This window comes from Narcine bancroftii, chromosome 5 (genome assembly GCF_036971445.1).
Source record: "Narcine bancroftii isolate sNarBan1 chromosome 5, sNarBan1.hap1, whole genome shotgun sequence".
Classification (NCBI taxonomy): Eukaryota; Metazoa; Chordata; class Chondrichthyes; order Torpediniformes; family Narcinidae; genus Narcine; species Narcine bancroftii.
The window spans coordinates 46,457,613-46,476,493 of NC_091473.1; the positions used below are offsets into that span (position 1 = coordinate 46,457,613).

Genomic DNA, 18,881 nt, shown 5'->3' on the forward strand with positions numbered 1-18,881 from the left:
TTTTGTACAGGACTGTGAATTCATCCTGTCTGTCTGTGTGAGCAGTTGGTTGAGGGTTTAGTACAAGACTGTGAATTCATCCTGTCTATCTGTGTGAGCAATTGGTCGAGGGTTTAGTACAGGACTGTGAATTCATCCTGTCTGCCTGTGAGAGCAATTGGTCGAGTGTTTAGTACAGGACTGTAGATTCATCCTGTCTGTCTTTGTGAGCAGTTGATCGAGGGTCTAGTACAGGACCGTGGATATATCCTGTCTGTCTGGGTGAGCAGTTGGTCGCGGGTTTTAGTACAGGACTGTGGATTCATCCTGTCTGTCTGTGTGAGCAATTGGTCGAGGGTTTTGTACAGGACTGTGAATTCATCCTGTCTGTCTGTGTGAGCAGTTGGTTGAGGGTTTAGTACAGGACTGTGAATTCATCCTGTCTATCTGTGTGAGCAATTGGTCAAGGGTTTAGTACAGGACTGTGAATTCATCCTGTCTGTCTTTGTGAGCAGTTGGTCGAGGTTCTAGTACAGGACCCTGGATATATCCTGTCTGTCTGTGTGAAGTGTTGGTTAAGGTTTTAGTACAGGACTGTGGATTCATCCTGTCTATCTGTGTGAGCGGTTGGTCGAGGATTTCAGTGCAGGACTGTGGATTCATCCTGTCTGTGTGTGTGAAGTATTGGTCGAGATTTTAGTACAGGACTGTGGATTCATCCTGTCTGACTGTGTGAGTAGTTGTTCAAGGGTCTAGTACAGGACCCTAGATATATCCTGTCTGTCTGTGTGAGCAGTAGTTGGTCGAGGGTTTAGTACAGGACTGTGGATTGTTCCTGTTTGTCTGTCTGTGCAGTTGGTTGAGGGTTTAGTACAGGCCTAAGGATTCATCCTGTCTTTCTGTGTGAAGTGTTGATGGAGGTTTTTGTACAGGACTGTGGAATAATCCTGTCTGTCTGTTTGAGCAATTGGTCGAGGGTTTAGGACATGAATGTGGATTCATCCTGTCTGTTTGTTTGAGCAGTTGTTTGAGTGTTTTGTACAGGCCTAAGAATTCATCTGTCTGTCTGTGTGAAGTGTTGGTTGAGGTTTTAGTTCAGGACTGTGGATTCATCCTCTCTGCCTATGTGAGCAGTTGGTCTCGGGTTTAGTACAGGTCTGTGAATTCATCTTGTCTGTTTGTGTGAGCAGTTGGTTGAGGGTTTACTGCAGGACTGTGGATTCATCCTGTCTGTCTGTGTGAGCAGTTGGTCGAGTGTTTAGTACAGGACTTTGGATTCATCCTGTCTGACTGTGTGAGCAGTTGGTCGAGGTTTTAGTACAGGACTGTGGATTCATCATGTCTGTCTGTATCAGCTGTTGTTCAAGGTTTTATTACAGGAATATTGATACATCCTGTCACTCTGTGTGAGGTGTTGGTTGTGGGTTTAATACAGGATTGTGGATGCATCCTGTCTGTCTGTGTGAGCAGTTGATCGAGGTTTTAGTGCAGGACTGTCGATTCTTCCTGCCTGTCTTTGTGAGCAGTTGGTCGAGGATTTCAGTGCAAGACTGTGGATTCATCCTGTCTGTCTGTGTGAGCAGTTGTTCGCGGGTTTAGTACAGGACTGTGGATTCATCCTGTCTGACTGTGTGATCAGTTGTTCGAGGTTTTAGTACAGGAATATGGATACATCCTGTCGCTCTGTGTGAGGAGTTGGTCGATAGTTTAGTACAGGACTGTGGATTCATCCTGTCTGTGTGAGCATTTGTTCAAGGGTTTAGTACAGGACTGTGGTTTTATCCTGCTTGACTCTGTGAGCAGTTGTTTGAGGGTTTAGTGCAGGACTGAGAATTCATCCTGTCTGACTGTGTAAGCAGTTGATCGAGGTTTTTGTACAGGACTGTAGATACATCCTGTCTGACTGTGTGAACAGTTTGTTGAGGGTTCAGTACAGGACTGTGGATTCATTCTTGCTGTTTCTTTGACTATTTGGCCAAGGTTTATTTCAGGACTGTGGACTCATCCTACCTGTCTATGTGTGCAGTTGGTCGAGGTTTTATTCCAGAAATGTGGATTCATTCTGGCTGCAGACAGCCGTGATGCCACCATTGAAGTGTGGTTACAGCACAAGAGGAGGCTTTTGGCCCGTTGTGTCCATTCTGGGTTTCTACCAGGTCCGGATCTATCTTTTAGAGACAATGGGATAAATACATAGAAAGGAGGTGTTTTAGAGGGCTATGGGTTAGGTGTAGGTTCGTGAGACTTGGCAGAGTTAATTGTTAGGCAGTGACTAAATTGGGTGAAGGTTTTTCTGCTGTAATCTTCTATCGCTCCAAGCCCTCATCTTTTTACCATTGCTATGCCAAATTGTCTCACCATAAATAGTTTTGAACACTTCCCTCTTTAGGGCCACTGTGGAATCTGTATTGATTACATTCACATTGTATTTAGGTTGTTTTTAGTAATTATCTGTCAGTTGAACCATAGCTCGAATAATTGTGAATATTTATAATCTATCTTTTGTATTTATTATCTTGTTAGTTTAATGTATACTATTGTAGTTGCTTTTGTTTCCTTATAAAGGACCTGTTCAGCTGCAGCAAGTTAGAATTTCAGTCCATTTGTACATTGTACAATGTATATGGCAATAATAAACTAATTATAATTAATTTACTTCAATTCCGGTGAGGATTGCCTCTTATCATCAACTAAATCTTCCCTGACCTGTTCTCAAAGGATATCTGTTTAAGGTGAGTGGACATAAGTTTAGGGAACTCGTCAAAGATCAGATTTTTACAGAGTGGTGGGTGCCTGGAATGCATTGTCGGGGGTGGTGGAGCCTGGTAGGGACATACATAAGTCTCTTCAATAGGCACATGGATGAAAGAAAAATGGAGTGTTATGGGCTGTGAGTTTGGGATGGGTTAGATTGATGGAAGAGGAGGTTTGTATGGGTCAGCACAACAGGCCTGCACTGTTATACTGCTATACTGTTCTATTAGAGCATTAAGGTGCCCTTGTAAAACTGCTCAATGGAATGCAAGGAAACATCCAGCAACACAGTCATGGTCATTGACGGATAAGCCCTCAGCGTCGGACACGACTGCAAGGGCAGTGAACTTACAGCTATTTCAACAGTGACTGTTGTAAGGTCGGGAAAGGGAATGTATACAGAGGATTGCAGAATATTCTGTTCTATTCCCAATCTGTGAGATGATGAAGTAGTTCATGTCGCAGACCAGGACAGCACTTAGTTCTGGGCTGACCTGGTGAAAACAGAGCCCCTCTCTCACAAAAGACTGGTACCACTTGTCATGTAATACATTAATACATCATCCACCACGAGGGAGGCAACATTAGCTTCTACTGTCACGTAATATACATGATGTAATTGTAGTGCCAGTTGATGAAGTAGACAAAGACGATGTGATCAAACAATATTCGTGGCTTTTATTAGCAGAAACTCATGGTACAATAATGAAAGACAATGGGTGCATATACAGTTATACCCAAGGGGAGTGTCCTTAACAGAAGAGATAATGCACAGCCAATGTTAGTACAGCAAGGCTCGTCAGAGGGGTGACAGGCAGCTTGGCAGACATTCACCACAGTACTTCAACTTTTGGCTGCCCTCAGGCAAACAAAGGGTTGCCATGAGCATTGCCCAGCGCCCTGACGAGAAGAGAAAGCGAAGCAAAAGAGAGTCCCATCAGAGGTGATGAGTGTCTGTGGATTCACCTCCAGCTCTCCCTCAGCCTCTGCAGCCATGCAAGCTCCTTTTCTAACCATCGGCAACCCGAGCTCCAGGTCCAAACCTCTGATACAATCTTTCAGCATCAAAGACCCTTCGCAAGCGTTTCCTGCCTTCAGCCCCCTCTCAAATCCCAGCTCCGAAACCTGGTTCATGAAAGCCAATCTTCAGCAGCCCATGTAGGTCCTTTGACCGCAAGTTGCCAACATCTTGCAGCCTGTGTGGACCCTTCAGCCTCTCAGCCCCTCACTCGCCCGTGGCTGTGGTCACGGTCCTGTAGGGTCATCCCCCAGCCTTCACCTTCCCAACAGGGGGGTGCTGCAGAGAAAAGAAACACTGTTGCCTCCTGTAACAGGCTGTTTAAAGCCTGTATGGAGCTGTCGGAATCAAGATGGCCTTAGGATACTGCGAAGCAGCTCTGTGTCTCTGTTCCCCTCTCTCCTTGGTCTGTTACCTGCAGCTCCAGCAGCAGCTGCATTTTTTTCAAATGGAGCTGCTGAACAATGTAGAAATACAAAGAAATCTCATGTGGTGAAGGATGCTTCCTGACACCCAGGGAGTGCCATCATACTCTTGATACATGCATATGAGGTGTTTGATGGAATACTTCCAGTTCCCCTGAATGGGGGCAACCCTGAAAGCACTCAGAATTGGCGGTGTTGAGTTTTCGGGAGCGTTTGGATTGGCTGGGCCTTCATTGCCGAGAGTGCAGGAATCTGAGAAGCATCCTACAGAGGTTTATAAAATAATGAGGTGCATGAATAGAGAGAATGCTCACAGTCTATTTCCAAGGATAGATGATTCTTGAACTAGAAGGCATAAGCTTAAGGTGAGGAGAGAGATTAAAGAGGAATAAGAGGGACAATGTGTACTTCATGTATCTAGAATGAGCAGCCAGAGGAAGGTATAGAAGAGGGCACAACTGCAGCATTTAATAGACATTTGGACTAATAAATGCAAAGGAAGAATATGGACCAAATGAAGGTGTGAGTCTAGACAGAATTCCAAAGGCTGCATGGATGAGTTGGACTGAAAGGCCTGTTTTGTGCTTCCTGACTCCATCAAGGCTAAAGCAGTGAGAAGAACACAAGCAGAATAGGCCATTAGGACCCTTAATCCTGCCCTGTTGTAAGAACAGTGTCTCTAGTAATGGAGGCCAGTGTGAATAGGGGAAGCCTGAAGACAGGGTAAGAGGGAACTGGACTGGGACAGTTCCAGGTCAGTTGGGGCACCATGTTAGAACTGTGCAAGATACTTGTGAGACCATGCAGAGAGTACTGAGCGTAGTTCTGGGCAGCCACTGCAGGATGGATTTGAAGAGGCAAATGCAAAACACAGACAAGCAGGAGAAACTCAGCAGGTCACGCAGCATCCATAGGAAGTGAAGGGCGATCGACATTTTGGGCCTGAGCCCTTTCTTAGGTAAGGCAGGTTGTCGGTTCTCATCTGTGACGGTCACCCCATTTACAGGAAGGACGAGGAAGCTTTCGTGAAGATACAGAAGAGATTTACCAGGATCTGCCTGGATTTGAGGATTTGAGTTATGTTGAGAGTTTGGCCAAACCGGGGTTGTTTTCTCTAGAGCATCAAAGACTGAGGGGAGACCTTATAGATGTTTATAAAATTAGGGGAGACATTGATAGGGTGGGCAGTCAGAACATTTTCCCATGGGTTAGAATTCAGACACAAGAGGACATGCTTTTGAGGAAAGGGGAAGCAAGTTTAAGGGAGATGTGCGAGCAAATATTTTACACAGTAGTTGGTGCCTAGAGTGGTGGTGAAAGAAGATGTGATCAGGACACTTTTAGATTGATTATGAAAATGTTGGGACATGGATCAGGTAAAAGTAATAATTCTAGTTTAACACGTTCATCTGAGACAGGTGGGCCAAAGGCCTGTTCCTGTGCCGTGCTGTTCTGTGCTTTCTCTGCACTCCTGATCCTGACCCAGGGTCTCAGACTGAAACGTTGACCATCCTTCTACCCCATAGACACTGACTGACTCTCTGGGTTTCTCCAGCTGCTTCATTCTTTTTACTTTCCGCACGAGAGAAAGTTTCTTTCCATGATGTTGTCTGAGTCTGGCCTCACTTGCTGGCTGCACCTGATATGCAGAGTATTCCATCTCGGGTTTCTCTGAGAGCAGGCTCTGAACTGCTGCTTCTCTTTTTGAAAAACTTTCTGTGGGACTTGCACCCACATTGTTTGAATGATGCTCAGGAGCTTTGGGCTACTGGTGTAGCTGGCTAATCACATTACTAGGTGCATGTCTAATGACCTCGATGGTGTTTAAAATTATGGTATTACCCATGTAACTTCATCTATAGAAAGTAAGAAGTGGATTTTGTACTGAGATGAATGTATTGTGTATGAATTGGGGTATGTAAGCATTTGAGGAGTGCACAGATTTGCAAGTTCCTTCACACATTCTGATGTGATTTTCTGAGGCTATAAATTAGTTCAGGTATTCAGCATTGTAAGTGAAGTCAAGTTGACCACCAAATAACAAAGACTAAATCCTTCTCCTTGTTTCTCACATGTTTGACTATGGTTCAAACCATGTGCTTGGTGATACATTCACCAGACCAGATAAAAGCAACCAATTTGCTTGACTTTAACCCTTTCCTTTTCACCTGCTGTTTCAATCCCTTTCTAAGCCTGGCCTGCTGAGTTCCTCCAGCCGATTGCTTTTTGCTCAATTTTCTTGTGCTTCTCCAAGCTGTGATGTCCCCTTTCCAGACTCATTTTGGAGAGCTGGTCTAATTTAGTCTGCACCAACTCATGCCCATTACAGTCTTCCTGAGCATGCCCAATTTGTGAATACTACAAAACTCTATTAATCCGGCATGTTTGGCACTTTGGTGGGTCTGGACGAGTGGATTTTAAATTTCAGTAAAACAGTGAAACTGGTGAGTTTAAAAAGATTATGGGAACTGTGTGTGGTAAACCACTGTATGTATGTATTTGTCTGTTTGGGCACACCCATTGGCTGACTGTACTTGTGGCTCCTCCCACAGGCTCCAGAATGTTCTACAGCCCCCTTCCCAGTGCAGAACAGTTGAGCAGCATGGATGAGTCTTTGTTCTAAAGCTAATAAAAGCCTGTTAGCTTTTGTTCAACTTCAGTCTTTCAGAGTTATTGATGGTCCATCACTGGGGTCTTGATGAGTTTAAAGAATATGTGGGTACAGAGATCCTGGTGAGTTTAAAGAGGGTGGAAATGGGGTCCTTGTGAGTTTAAAGAGAGTGAGAAGTGTGATCCTAGTGAGTTTAAAGAAAGTGGGAACAGAGATCCTGGTGAGTTTAAAAAGGGTGTAGAAATTAGATGTCAGATGTGGAATACTTTTTACTTTCCATGGATGCTGGTTTCTCCAACACTTTTGGGCACTGCACCTGACACCAGCACCTACAAATTTTATTGTTTACCTTATTGGTCAGTGCAGGCTGAGTGGGCTGAAGGGCCTGTTTCCATGCCTATCTCTCTATTGCCTCCCATCCTTTCCTTTCTGTGTAATCTTCATTCACCTGCAATCCTGGTTCTGGATTCCTGGGTCTGAGGCAATAGAACACAAAAACAGGCCCTTCATCCCAATGTGTCCATGTTAACCAGGTTCGCCCCAAGTCATCCATAGGACAGAAATAGGCCCTTTGGCCCATCAAGTTTGCACCAACTATTATTCTGCTTCATCCCACTGACCTGCACCTTGTCCAAATCCCTTCATACTGCTCCTATGCACCCATCCAAATTTTTCTTAAATGTTAAAGTTTGGGGGATCAGAATTAGAGGTGGAGAGGGTGAGCAAATTTAAGTTCTTGGGAGTCACTATCTTGGAGGATCTTTCCTGGACTCAACACACTAATGGCATTGTGAATAAAGCACATCAGCGCCTTGACTTCCTCAGGAGTTTGTTTTGACACCAGAAACCCTGGCAAAAATCTACTGAAGTGTGATGGAAAGTGTGCTGACTGGCTACATCATGGTCTTGTATGGGAACACCAATACCCTTGAGCGTAAAGCCCTCCAAAAGATCATGGTCGCAGCCCAGGGCATCACAGGCAAAACTCTCCCCACTATTGAGAACATCTGCAGGGAATGTTGCAATCAGAGAGCAGCAGCATCATCAAGGATTCACACCACCCAGCACATGCTCTGTTCTCACTGTTACCATCCAGAAAATGGTCTAGGTGCCACAAGACTCGTACCACCAGGTTCAGGAACAGCTGCTACCCCTCCACCATCAGACTCCTCAACAACAAACTCAATCAGGGACTCATTTAGGGACTCTTGTGCACTTTAGTGATTTTTTTTTAAATTGCTCAGTATTGCAGTCAGTTTATTTACATTCATTATTGGTTTACAGTTCTGTATTTGTTTACATGAATACGTTGTGTACATTTTTTTGGCACTACCAATTAGTGGTAACTCTGCCTTGCCTGCAGATATAAAGAATCTTAGGATTGTATGTCATATCATGTGGGGACTCTGACAATAAATCTGAAGTTGAGTCTACATTCACCACCTCAGTTGGCAGCTCATTCCACACTCCCAAGACTCTCTGTGTGAAGAAATTCCCCTTCATGTTCCCTTAAAAATTTCTCTTTTCACCGTTAACATATGTCCCATGGTTTGTACCTCACTTAACCTCAGTGGAAAAAACCTACTTACATTTACTCTATCTATACCCCTCTTGATGTCGATGTTGAGATAATTCAATAGCATTAACTCAGATTCACTTCTTTTTGGATGTGGAAACTTTAACGAGAGGGCAGAGGAGATTTGCATGGATGTTTCCTGGATTGGAGAACATGTCTTGTGAAAGGTTGAGCCAGCTGGGACTTCTCTCTTTAGAGTGATGGAGGATGAGAGATGGCTTAATAGAGGTGTATAAAATTATGAGGGGACAGGGTTGTGGCAGCGAGGCTGGAGGGGAGAGGGTTACCTATGGTGGCGCTAGAGGGAAGGGGGTTGCCGGTGGCGGTGCTGGAGAGGAGGGGGTTGCCGGTGGTGTGCTGGAGGGGAGAGGGTTGCAGTTCTAAAATGTTTATGAATAGTTTTGAGTGTTTTTAAGTGGTTTTGAATGAATAGAAATGCGGGTGGACATTATATATACCATATCCTGCAAGCTCTCAAACGCTGTGCTCCAGCTATGGAACAATAGTCCCATTGCCTAGTGGGTCAGCGATGGGAGACATGTCTGTGCTGGAGAGAGGCCAAAGTACCTCAGGATATGCATGATGCCAAGATCATTAACCTGTACAAAAACAAGGATGATCGTAGTGACTGCAACAACTACCGTGGCATCTTACTCCTAGGCCCTGTGGGAAAGGTCTTTGCCTGAGTGGTCCTAACCCAACTGTAAACCCTCACTGATTGCATCTACCCCAAATCTTGGTGCTACTTCAGGGCAAAGAGCTGAACAGTTGACATGATATTCGCAGACCGCCAACTCCAGGAGAAATGTTGGGAACAGCAGATGCCCCTGCACATCGCCTTCATAGACTTCACTTAGGCTTTCAATCTCGTAAGCAGGCATGGACTGTTCCAGCTTCTTTGGAAGATCGGCTGCCCTCCAAAGCTGCTTAGCATTATCTTTTTTTAAAATATTTTATTTATTAGAAAAACAAGTAATAACCACAATTACATAATAAAAATATTAAGAAATTATCACAATCATTCGTGGTTACATTGAAAAAAACCTAAAAGAAACTACAAGAAATCCTAAAAAAAACCCTAATCTCCCAATCCCCCAACCTTACCCCTCCCCTTAACCTAGTTCTAACCCACCCATCCCTCTAAACAAAAAGAAAAGCTAGAAAAAAAAAGATAAGGAGAATAACTCAAATCAATCATTTACTATCTGGTAAGGAGATCCAGCGGCACTCTAGATGATCATCAAATTTTCAAATTAGAATGATCCAAGTATGGGGTCCAAATCTTTTTAAACACATAATATTTATCCTGTAAATTATAAGTAATCGTCTCCATTGGTATACAGGACCTCATTTCTGAATGCCATCTTTGTCAATTAATCTCCATTTGCTCTTTCATGAAATATTTCTTTGCTAATTACAAGAATGCAATTTGAAATTTATCTAATTTATAAATCAAAGCCATTTCACTAACTTCCCCAATTAAAAAGATCTTTCCATCTAGAGAAATTTTTATTTTCAAAACATCTTGCAAACACTCTCTTAATCAAGCCCAAAATCCCTTAACTTTCTCGTAAGACCAAACTGAATGCAAAAATGTACCCTTTTGCTCGTTACATCGAAAACTGTAGCACTCAGTTTATATCTTTTCAAATGTTCTGGAGTTAAATATAGTTGATGTATAAAACTATAAGTCATTGATCTATACCTGCTGCTCAGCATTATCGCTTCCTTCCACGACAACATGAAAGGCACAGTCAGCTACAATAGATCCACCTCTGAACCATTTAATATTCTAAGTGGAGTGAAGCAGGGCTGTGTCCGAGCACCAACACCATTTGGAATTTTCTTCTCCCTGCTGTTGTCGCCTGCATCTCGGGATTCCGAGGACGGATACATCTGCACACAAGAAGGGATGGAAAGCTCTTTAACCCGGTCCATCTGAAAGTGAAGAGCAAGACCCGGCGGGTTCTCATCAGAGAGCTACTGTTCGCTGATGACGCAGCACTGACCTCCCACACAGATAGGCTGATCGAAAACTGTGCCAAGCCAGGCCAGAAGTTTGGGCTGACGATTAGCATCAAAAAAGCAACATGGTGGGGCAAGATGTTGTGACCCCACCAACAATCCACTTTGGAGATGAAGAACTTGACGTCACTGACAGCTTCACATACCTGGGCTCCACCATCACCAGCAACATCTCACTTGATGCTGAAATCAACAAGCGCATCGCTGAGGCTGCCACTGTGGTCTCCAAACTAACCAAAAGAGTGTGGAACAACAAACACCCCACAGTGAACACTAAGCTTTAGTTGTGTCCTCAGCACCCTGGTTTATGGCAGCGAATCATGGACAACATATACCAGGCAGGAGACCTGACTTGAGAGCTTCCATCACCGATGTCTTCGACACATCCTTGACATATCTTGGCAGGACAGATTCACCACTACCAAGGTTCTGGATAAAGCTGGTTCTCTCAGCATGCACTTCCTGCTGTGTTAGAGATTACTTTGGAGGCTTGCCCATGTGCACCATATGGAGGACGGTTGCATCCCAATAGACCTGCTGTTCGGTTGTCTGGCTGAAGGATCTTGACCCACCGACCGGCCACAGCTGCGGTTCAAAAATGTCTGCAAACATGATCTGAAACTCCCTCACATCGATGTGCTCAACTGGGGACCCCTTGCTGATGGCCATGGCCTGGAGAAGAACTGTCAGAAAGGGCGTGAAGAGTGGTGAGGAAAAAAAGACATGCCAGCTGGAGGACAAGAGGACATGGAGGAAGCAGAGACAACAGAGCCAGTCGACCATGACCCATGGATCTGACTTTATCTGCAGCAAGTGTGGCAGAGACAGTCATACCAGAGCGGGCCTTGTGAGTAATAGAGAGACTCTTAAATAGGCATATGGATGTAAGCAAAGAATGGGTCATGGGTTGTGAGGGAGGGAAGGATTAGACTGTTGTCTTGAGGTGGCTAAAACATCATGTATGATGCTGTAATGTTCTATGTTCTAAAAGCATGGTATTAAAATGAAAAACTAATTGGACTCTGCTGATTCTTCCATCATTGGCCTGAGAGAACATATTCTTGCAAGACATTTCACAACCTTGGTACTGAGCTCAGTGAAGTTTCACATGAGTCGAATGAGTTCAGTGCGAGGTGTGATGTATGCCATGGTCCGAGTGTGGAGGATTGGTGTTGATCCTCAATCTAGGTTCTGGGGTGAGGTCCCAATCAGCAGTTTACTCTCCTGAGGAATGAAGGACCCACACTTTTCTTCATCCAATTCCTTTTATTTGATACACAGGCTTGTGGGAGGTGTATCACCTCTGCAGAGAATCGAGGAGCTCCCCAAACATACAATTTGTTTTTACGCTCCACGTTAACCAATTACAAAATAATCTCCTCCAATGTGGCAAGCATCCCCTCAGCATTAAGCTATGCACTGTCCAACTACATATTGCACCATTTATGGGCCAATCACACAGATATGTCCCCCCTCCTCTCAGGCATTTTTGCAGTTTCAGTTCCTCCAATTCTTGTAAATCACATGATTCCAGAGGAAAACAGGACTGTTGGAAATGTATCAGCCAGGCAACACACATCTGGGACCTCTTGCTGTCCTTGGTCAGGGCCAGAGGAATTTCAGCTTGATTGTTGTTGCCAGACAACACATGTCCTGGGCAACCCTCTCACTGTCTTTGGATATCAAAACCATCTCAGCATAAGCATTAACCATTGTATTTATGTATTAATATTTTGATTAATTAATTAATGTGTTAATGTAATTGATGTATTAATTAACATCAATCTAAATTGGAAAGACCCTTGCTTCAACACTCAACAAATGCTATGGTTGGCTGAATACATAGCCCAAAGTTGAAATTTGTAGTCAGATACATACATGGTATCACCAGGAGTGCAGTACAGCTGGAGCTCACTGGAGTGCCACTCCGGCACCTCATGGGGCAAATCCGGCACCTCCTTGCCAGAAGGTGTTTTCATATAGCAGACGAGCGGTGACCTTACTTTATCTTGGAGAAATTCTCAGGAATTCAGGACCTCCCAGGCCTTTCACACTGTGGTCCAAATTTTGGGAAGTTACACACAATCCAGCCGTCAGTAGGTCGCCCGCCCCCCTGCTTCCTCCCTCCTACCCATTGGTAGATTGCCCACTCCTTCCCTCCTCCCCTCCTCCTATCCGTTCATCTGTCAGTCAGTCACCTGCCCACCCCCACCCTCCCCGTGCTTTGGGGCCATTTCGGCATGTCGTGACGGCAGTACAAAGCAGGATGAATAGCTGACTACATTTCCCACAATCCCCCATGCACCTGAAACCGCTCTGGGAAATTCAGCTGCATGAGGGATTATGGTTAATGAGGACAGCCATTCATCCTGCATTGTGCTGACGTTGTGACGGGCTGAAGTATCTTTTAATTTTAATCACCCATGTGAAGCAGCACAAAAGCGCTGACGTCACGAGGCTTCTCTGCTTGGCCATTTGTCTCTTCACACTGTGGGGGGTGGAGGGTGGTCCAGGAAAATTTGCCTAGGCCGTGGCCCTACCTACAAAGTAGGGCCATGGACCAGTTTAAAATTCCCGCGCCAATCTTTTCACACTACAGGTTCACGGGAGGGTTCCCTGGAAAATTTCCGGGGAATCTCCATTTTGCAATGTGGTGTGAAAACCCCTAATGTTTTCATGCACCTAAAAATTTAGCACTGCATCCCTGGGCATCACATACAGCTATGAGATTCTTTTTCCTGCAGGCCAGGCAGATATCAGTAGTGTAAACTGTACTCAAGAAAAAGATACATATACAAAAGAGAGAACAGTAAACAAATTGTGCACGTACAGAAAAAAATAAATATTCATTAATAAATAATGTGCAAAGTAAAGGTCCTTAAAATTAGTCTCTGATTGAATTTGTTGTTTAGGAGTCTGATGGTGGAGGGGTAGCAACTGTTTCTGAACCTGGTGGTACGGGTAGCACCTATACCTTTTTCCTGATGGTAGCAGTGAGAACAGAGTGTGTTCTGGGTGGTGTGGATCCTTGATGATTGCTGCTGCTCTCTGATGACAGAGTACCATGTAGATTTTCTTGGTGGTGGAGAAACTTCTGCCTGTGATGTACTGGTCAGCATACTCTCCTTAGAAGTTTGCCAAGGTTTCCAATGTCATACTGAACCTTCACAAACTCCTGAGGAAGTAGAGACACTTTCTTCATGATGGCATTAGTATGTTGCGTCTAAGAAAGATGCTCTGCGATGATGACTCCCAGGAATTTAAATTTGCTCACCCGCTCTACCTCTGATCTCCCAATGATCACTTGATCATACACCTCTGGTTTTACTTTCCTAAAGTTTGCAATCAGCTCCTTATTTTTGGTGACAATGAGTGAGAGGTTGTTAATGGTATACCATTAAGCCAAGTTTTAAATATCCCTCCTGTATGCTGACTCACTGCCCCTTTTTATGCAGCCCACTACTGTGTATCGTCAGCAAATTTGTAATGGTGTTGTTGTCATACAGAGTCGCACTGTCGTAGCTGTAAAGCAAGCAGAGCACTGGGCAAGTATTCAGCCCTGCGGTGCCCTGGTCCCGATGGAGATTATGGAGGAGATGTTCTTGCCATTCTGAGTTGATTAGGGTCTGGAGGTGAGGAAATCCAGGATCCAATTACACAGCACGGTATTGAAGCTCAGATCTTGGAGTTTGCTAACTAGTTTGAGGGGATAAATGTGCTGGGGATGTAGGTTAATTGAGTGTAAATTGGGTGGCATGGATTCGTGGCCCTGTATGTCTAAATTTAAAATTTAAAAAAAAATAATGGTGTTGAATGCAAACTGTACTCAATAAAATGCATCCATATGTATGCATCTTTGCTGTCTCGGTGTTCCAGAGTTTTGTGTAGAGGCAGTGAGATGGCATCTACCAAAGCCATGTTTCTGTGGTAGGCAAATTGGAATGGATCCATGACACAGTTTAGGCAGGAGCTGATATGCTTCCACACCAGCGTCTCAAAACACTTCATCACTGTGGATGTGAGTGCCTTGCCCCATCGAGTGAGATGTTGAAAGTATCCTTAAAATCATTAGCCAATTTTTTAGCACAGGTGTTCAGTACTCAGCCAAGTACTAGATGCTTTTCTTGGATTCACCCTCCTGAAGGCAGCCCACACCGCATCTTCAGATGCTGACAGTGGAGGATCATCAGGGGATGTGCAGAGGTCCTTGCTTGTTTGAGTGGTCAAATTGGGTGTAGAAGGCATTGAGCTCATCTGAGGGTGAAACTTAGGTGTCTCCGACTGCACCGGATTTGGTTTTGTAGCGGGTTATGTCATTGAGGCTCAGCCAGCCACATTGTCAATCACCTTTGCCACAACAGCCCTTCCCTTGCCTTAGAATCATCAAAGTTGCTAGCACAGTTGGACATTTGGTCTGCTTCACTGGAGCTCTGGGGGTCCCTACCATTTTTTTTGTTCCCCAGCTGTAGTCTTGCAGGTTGACCAGTTACCATCTGGATACCTTTCCAACACAAGGAGGATTCTACCATACCATCTGTGAGTTCCAGACCACCACCACACTTCAGCTGGAAAAATGTCTGCTTAAGTCCTTCCCAACCCTTTGGCTAATTGACTGAAAACCGTTTTTCCTGGTCAACTATCTCTCCGCTGACTGAAAGATAACTTTTTCATCTACCCAGCCTACACCACTCATTGTTTTGTAAATGGAAATTAAATCTTCCCTCAGTGTCCTATTATCTTCCCATAATAGCAAATCTTCTGTTCTGGCAACCTCTTCCTCAATCTCACTGTCTCTGATGCTTTCACATCTATCCTGCACCAGAGGTGACCAGATTTAAAGGGTTTGCTTGACAACTAAATTATCTGGCTCTTTGACTGGAAATTCCCTCCAATGAGCCATTGATAGAACAAAGCCATTACCTATGAAAATCAAAAGCCACAGATGCTGAAAACCTGAAGTAAAATCCAAGAATGCTGGAAACTGTCAGCAGGTCAGGCAGCATCTGTGGAGAAAGAAAAACGGGGTTTATGTTGATTGTTCAAGGCCCTTCGAGAGAACGGAAAAGAGAGGACCATATTTGTTTTCAGTTGCAGAAATAGTTAGAGAAGGATGAGTAGAATATCTCAGGTTGGGTGAAGCAAGTGCTACAATTCTAATTCTCTCACCATAGACACTGCCTAACCTGCAGAGTGTTACCAGCATTTTCTACTCCCTGATGGTGATTCTATCATTCTCCTTATGCATGTCCTCCAAATCTTGGTCTTGACGTGAGGTTCTGACAAAATTTAAAAAAAAACTTTATTTAGAATTTTAAAATACATAAAGAAAATAACAAAATAAACTAAAATAAACATAACCACCCACCCCTCCCCCCCCCCACCCTCAGCAAACCCTGCAAGGAGAGCAAAAAAAAATACTAATTAATTACATCCATAGGCTGTGTGATAACTCAAAATTATAATAAAAAACTTGATATTTCTAAACCCATACATTGCAAATAAGGTGACCACATCTGAACAAAAAAAAATAATTATCATGGAAATTATATGTTATTTTCTCCATATAAATACAAGATCTCAATTCATTATGCCAATGGGCTATATTTAATTTTACATTATCTTTCCGTGTAATCGCAATACATTTCCATGCTACCGCCAATGCTGAGCGAACAAAAGCTATCTGAAACATGTCCAACCCCGAACCAGTTAAAGATAATCCAGCAAAAAAATTAATGGGTCCAATGGTAATTTAATCTTAAACAATTTTTTCAAAAATACTCTTTTTTTCCCCAAAATGGTTGGACAGGTTCTGACAATATATTTATATCATTGCTAAATTCACCCTTTTCCAACTGCATAACATCAGCCAGCCCCACTGCTACTTCTGCCCATCATCGGAAACCCTCGCCCTTCCTTCTGCTGCCTCCAGAGTTGGCTATTCCAGATGAGTTTCATTCTTTCATCCTGAATTATCCTCAAATCCCCCCCAGCCCATATCCAAACTCTCTCCATGCCTTGTTTCTATGCACTAGTACCTGGCCAAATGAAATCATGATTAAATACAATGGGATTGAGTATAACATTTGGGTAGTCATGTTGCAGCCGTATAAAATTTAGGTTAGGCCACATTTGATTTACTGCTTTACGTGGAGGATGCACAAGAGGTTCAGCAGGGTGTTCTTGATTAGAGGGTATGAGCTATAAGGAGTGTTTGGACAAACTTGGATTGTTTTTATTGGTGCTCCAAAAGCTGAGGAGTGACCTGATAGAAATTTATAAGGTTATGAGGGGCATTGATAATCTGTAAAAATATCAAATATTAGAGCTGCCTCGTGGGTAGTTGGCAAGATAAGACCAGACTCTGGCAGAAACACTCAGTAGATCAAGCAGCGTCTGTGGAGAGAGAAAAACAGTTGGAATTTTCAGTTCGATTAATGAGCTGTTGAGGAGAAGGAATCCCAACACCCTGCAGTTACATACCTCTGGCCTTTTGTCCTCCTGGGATTATTCCCAGACACTAGGACGTCATGGGGGGGTGGGATTTACATCATGTTTATCTCACTTTAGGGTTATCATTCTTGGGACTTGTCCATTTCATGTCCTTGGTCGGGGGAAGGGAGCGTGGGTGGTTATCTGTGCTCTAGAACCTGTGCGTATGTGGCTGTTTTGAAAGTGTGATAGGTCATCCTCCACCTTCACGATCGATTCAAGGGAACCTCCCCAATCTCTTTGCTTCCATACAAGAGGAAAGACTGGTGCTCAGGGAGGCACAATCTGTGTTGCCACTACATAACCAGGACACAATGAACTCCAGGTTGATGCAATCTGTTTACATTCTGCTTTGAGCAGCCATTTCCAACTTTAAACACGGCAATTGTGGTTTCTAGGAAGAGTGTGATAAGCATTTCAATTACTGAAACAACAAGCTATTTCTTTTTAATCAAACGAAAGCACTTCCCTGACTTCCTCAGCAGTGATGGAGATTAACCTGCTGTGGTCTGCTTGCTCTGAAGAGAGAATGCACTCAGGAATTGGTACTGCCCTTCAACCCTTGCCACCTCGATTGGAAGGTCTTCCTGGCGGTTTCATTGCCTCTGATTGGTCCATTCTGGCCATTGGTCTCTGAAATGTCCACCCTCGATGGGCTGAAGAGTCTATTTCTGCTCCTACATAGTATGGCCATTTTGCCATCTTTCCCCAATTACAATGTAAAAATTTCTCAACTCAAGTTTGATATGCTTTGGCTGCAGCCTCCCATTCACTGGCTGTGCTGATACAATTGGTTCTGAGAAAGGTACGGTGACAGTCCATCTCTGTGTTCCAGACACATCACATTCTTTGAAAACGATCCCTTTCTTGATTTTCTGTAATGTGAATCCTTGACAAAAATTGACAAAGATCGTTGTCTTTTTTTCATCTATGTTTATTTTGTATTTTAATCATCTAAGAGTGAATTTCTATTTGTTTTGGTAGTAATTTGTGAATTTCCATTGAGCAAACTAATGTAACATGGGGTAACACCGTGTTTCAATGGAATAAACTTGGACGCTCATCCTAAAAAAGGGACATAAAAGAAACAGACCTTTGTTTATACAAAACATACCTGTTATGGGAGCCTTGCCTATCCAAAATCAATCAGAGGATCTGATGTTCCTGTTTGTTTGGCACAAATTATTCTCTCCACTCCAATTCCTCTCTGCCCTTTGTTCATTCAAACCAGCCCAAACCCCCTTCCTCCCCCCACCCCAGTTGGAGATTCATGGAAAAGGCATGTGCCTTCATAAAAAAAACAGGTGTAACACAAGTCACTATTCAGAAATCACTGCCAAGTCTGGAATTTATTGGTTTATTTTTAAGGATGTTGTGCACTGAATGACTGGAGTTACAGAACAATAGGCTTTTATTTTCAATAAACTTGAAGGTCATCCTGTGCTGTGACCCAGGCTTTCTGGGGAAGGGCTGTGGTGTTGGAGCCTTTATACAGGGTCAAGGGGGAGGAGCCATGGGTCCAACCACAGAACGGAGTGAAACCAGATAAATGAGTGCACAGCAGTTCAACTCAGGTATATTAAAAAAAAACTGATGCCAATTTGCAATCGATTGAATCTTGCTGGCATTTCAAGGATTAAATGCTGAGCTTGCCATTGATGTCAGAAGCAAAACAGAACAAAGACAAACATCGGGTGTTAAATGTTTGCGAGCTTTCTGCTTGCTCTGTTAGCTGGGGGCTTTATTTTCACACACCCAGGCAGATAAAGCAGGAGGCAGGTCATCAACGCCCCCCCTCTCCACCCCATCCCTGCTCTCTTTGAGATCACCCGTCTCTACTGATTAGACCCCAGCACTGGTAGCCTTAGTCTTCTAATTACCTACTCTATTCCGTCTGACTCATCTTCCTCCACCTGACCCATTTTGTTTTGTTTGCCTCTTTTAAATTTAAATTCTAATTTAAAAAATTTAAATTTAGACATACAGCATAGCAACAGGATCTTG

The 18,881-nt window shown here is 43.8% G+C and overlaps 1 long non-coding RNA gene across 1 annotated transcript in view; it reads left to right on the forward strand.

Annotated features, from left to right (window-relative positions):
• Nucleotides 1–2,646: 2,646 nt before the first annotated feature.
• Nucleotides 2,647–18,881, forward strand: part of LOC138763346 (uncharacterized) — a 47,753-nt gene continuing 31,518 nt past the window's right edge. Inside the window, exon 1 of the long non-coding RNA XR_011357498.1 lies at nucleotides 2,647–2,711. This is a non-coding gene — a long non-coding RNA (uncharacterized lncRNA). The remainder of the gene's footprint in view (nucleotides 2,712–18,881) is intronic.